General features: G+C 59.2%; 1 pseudogene; it reads left to right on the forward strand.

Moving 5' to 3' along the window:
• The first annotated feature begins 613 nt into the window (after positions 1–613).
• LOC139363948 (collagen alpha-1(I) chain-like) lies at positions 614–1,513 on the forward strand (annotated as a pseudogene).
• Positions 1,514–3,902: the final 2,389 nt, after the last annotated feature.

The following is a 3,902-nucleotide window of genomic DNA, read 5'->3' on the forward strand; positions in this document are numbered from 1 at the left end:
ACCCTGGCTCTCCCCTCATAAATCTGACCTCTAACTGTAACTGCCTTGGCCTCATTCCGTGGGTGTGGATGCTCCTGCTTGAAATGCATTTTCCAGCCCGCCAAATTCTTGGGAGAGTTTCTTCCACTCTCCAAGCGCTGAGAGCTACAAAGTTCAATCTGGCTTTCCAGATTTTTTTTTCTTCCCATTACTAACGGAAGAAATCAAGAAGCGCGGGGCAGAAGGGCCCTGCTCCCTCGAATCAGAGCCTAGCCCGGGGCTAGAGCAGGAAGTTCGGCGGTGGGACGCGCGGTGACAGCCCCTCGCCCCCCGGGACCCGCCAGCCAGGGCAGAGGTCAGTGCGGTCTGTGTGGCCGCTGCGCGACAGCTCCGGGCCCGCGCCTCTCGCTTCCTCCCGCCAGGGAAGTGAGAGGATAAACCATGGGGCGGGGGCAGTGCGCCCCCACCAACCGCGCCCCCCGCGCACGGACCCCCACTACACGCGCGTCCCAGGCGGGGTCGACCCAGATGAGCCACGGGGCGGCGCACAGCCCCACTAGCAGGGCGGCCAGGACCCACGTGCGCGGGTCCACGCAGCCGCCTATATAGGTGACAAAACACTCAGGAAGCCGTCATGCGGGGCCGGGAAAGAGCCCCCACGCAGAGTCACGGACTCCCTCGTCCGAAGGTCCGCGCAATCCCCTCGGTGAGTCTGGCGAAGCAGTCTTGCTGCGAGGGAGGGCGGGGAGGGCGGCGGAGTCTCCCACTCGCCGTGACCCGGACCCCGCCCCACGAGTGGGTCCTCGCAGGGCCCCCTCTGCCGCACGCGGGGACCAGCTACACCGCGGGGTACCGGGCAGAAGCCAGCGCCCGGGTCCATGCAGTCCCCTCCGCGGCAGACGCGGGGAGCCGGGGAGCAGTAGGGACCGGCCCCCACCCGCAGGGCGACCAGGACCCCCGCGCGGGCCCACCCGGTATCGCAGCAGGCGCGAAGCCCCGGGTGCCACCCGAGGCCGAGACAAAGTCCAGGCGCAAGGATCCCGGATCCCGACCTCGGACCCTGCGGAGCCCAGCTTGGAGCCGCCACGCCCAGGACAGAGGCCCCCGCCCGGTCGGGAGACCCCGTCGCGCTGTCTCACCTCAAGCCGCTGCCTCGCAGCGCTCGCTCCTCGTCGGGGCGCCTGGGCCGACTGGAGCGCAGCTGAGCAGCCGACAGAGCCGCGGCAGCCTCAACAATGGAGCCCCGGGGGCGGGGCCTCCGCCGCCGCTTCAGCCCGTGTTCCCCGCTCAGGATACGGCTCGCATCAAGGAGCTGCAGCTGGCCTGGGGCTGCGGCCGGGACACACACCTTGCAGTTGCACAGGCCCCGCCCGCCTCCCGCCGCCCCGCCCCCCGGCCAATGGGGAGCGAGCTGCGCGGAGAGGGCGGGACCTGGGGGAACAAAGGCAGGTTGGGCGGGGCGGCGCTGGGACTGGGCATGCGGCGTCCAGCTGGAGGACCGGACCCAAGAGCTGGCCGGATCCTGGCCTCCTAGAAGACCCAGCTAAAGGTCCACCTGGAGTCTGCTCTACAGGACGCGCTCATCTCAAGCCCAGAACTCAGGCTTTTAGGGCAGAGAGCGAGAGACAGGCTTGCTTTACAAAAAGGGAAACTGAGGTCCAAGGAATAGGATTGCCTGCTGCCCGAAGTCACGTAGTCCCATTCACTCGTTCACCTTGTCATTCAGCAAACATTTGGAAGCACGTATGGTGGGCGTTAGGAGTGAAGTAGGGCCAGGCGCGGTGGCTGGCACCTGTAATCCCAGCACTTTGTGGGGCTGAGGCAGGTGGATTACTTGAGGCCAGGAGTTCGAAACCAGCCTGGCCAACAAGATGAAACCCCACCTCTGCTAAAAATACGAAAACTTAGCTGATCGTGGTGGCGCGTACCTGTGGTTCCAGCTACTGGGAAGGCTGAGGCAGGAGAATCATTTGAACCCGGGAGGTGGAGGTTGCAGTGAGCTGAGATGGTGCCACTGCATGCGCTCCAGCCTGGGCGACAGAATGAGACTCTGTCTCAAAAAAAAAAAAAAAAAAAAAAAAAAAAAAAAAAAAAAAAAAAATTAATAGATGGGAAGTAGAAGCGAACTTAGGCCTTCCCTGAAGGAGCTCGGCCAAGGAGTACCTGAAATGTCTCTGCATCTCTTTAAGGTCTGATAAAGGAACCAGGAGCGAGCACTAATCACTTCCCTTTCCAGCCTCAGAGCTTTCATGTGTTTGCTGTTCCCCGCCTGAAATGCCAAGTACCAATGGTATTTATTTATTTATAGAAATGGGGTCTCCCTATGTTGCCCAGGCTGGTCTCAAACTCCTGGCCTCAAGCCATCCTCTCCTCTCAGCCTTCTAAAGTGTTGGGATTACAGGATGAACCACTGTCCCCAGCCCTGATCATCTTTAAAACGTCTTTCCTCATCTTATTTGAGCTTCCTGCTTCATGTGACCCCACACCCTTGGTTTCTCTGTACTTCCATAGCTGCTGCTCGGTGGGTCCTGGGGACCCACCCCCTTCTCTGCCCAACTTGTATATGTCTGGACTCAGGCCAAATGCCCTTCCATTTGCAGTGGGCACTGTCACAGGAAATCTCATGCCCTTCCGGGCTTCACAAACCATCCACATGCTCTGCTGCCTGCCAGAGACATCCATTCCAGTCAGATGCCCAGCCCTGACCTTTCCCAAAGCCCCCGCTGGACACAGGGAAGCATCTCAAATTTTCCGCGGGCCAAAACAGAGTGCTTTATTAGTGCCCTAACCTGCTCATTCACATTCTTGTGATTCTCTGTGAACAGCCCCTTCATCCACCCAGCTGCTCAGGTGAAAATCTCAAATCCTCCTCCAGTCCTTCCTCCCCGAACCTCTCATGCAGCCCTCTGCCTTCCTAGGACGCTGAGCACCCCTCACTCCCAGCGCCAGCTGGGGTGCTCTCTGAGTGGCTGCCACCCACTTGGCATGAAGTGTGACCTCTCGTCCGGTGTGGTGGCTTACGCCTGTAGTCACAGCACTTTGGGAGGCTGAGGCGGGCAGATCGCTTGAGGCCAGGAGACTGGGACCAGCCGGGCCAATATGGTGAAACTAAAATACAACAATTAGTCAGGCATGGTAATGCGTGCGTATCATCCCAGCTACCCTACCCAGGAAGCTGAGGCAGGAAAATTGCTCGAACCTGGGAGGCAGAGGTTGCAGTGAGCCAAGGTCACACCACTGCACTCCAGGCTGGGCAACAGAGTGAGAATCTGTCGCAAATTTAAAAAAAAAAGAAAAAGAAGAAGAAGAAAAAGAAAGAGAAAAAGTGTGACCTCTCTAAAGCAAGGCAGTGTCCCACTCTGATTCACTTCCATGTGCAAAACAAGACCTGCGCCCTGAAGGCACTCACTCAGGGAGGCTGCTGGGATGGGTGGATGCACAGTTAAGGTCTTCATGGTGGCTGGGGCTGACCCCATCCCCATCGCTCTTCGCACACACACCTGCACACTCATCACTCCCACGCTCACACCCACCACTGAAAGCGTGGCCCCTAATTTGATTTGCCTAACAAGGTCCCCGGACGAACAACACATGCTTCCCTACCTCTCCCCTGCTAGGGCCCCACCGTGTTCTGGGATGTACTCAGGGATCAGGAGAACAAAACCTCAGGGAGTGAAAGGACATTCCAGGGTGCAGGCCTCTGCATCCCCCTCCATGCCCTCACCCCTGCCTGACACACCCTCACCCCTGTACCTGGCCAGCTCCTACCAACCGTTAAAGTCTCACCAAGTTCAGTGGTGGCAGCCACACACTAAAGTGACTGACCCCCCAGTGACCTATGCCCTTGCATAGTCTTCCTGACCTTGGGTACGAGCAAAACTGGTGACTGGCTTCTAACCCATAGAGCCTGGCAAAAGCAATGG

Source organism: Macaca nemestrina, chromosome 6 (genome assembly GCF_043159975.1).
Source record: "Macaca nemestrina isolate mMacNem1 chromosome 6, mMacNem.hap1, whole genome shotgun sequence".
In the NCBI taxonomy this organism is placed as follows: domain Eukaryota; kingdom Metazoa; phylum Chordata; class Mammalia; order Primates; family Cercopithecidae; genus Macaca; species Macaca nemestrina.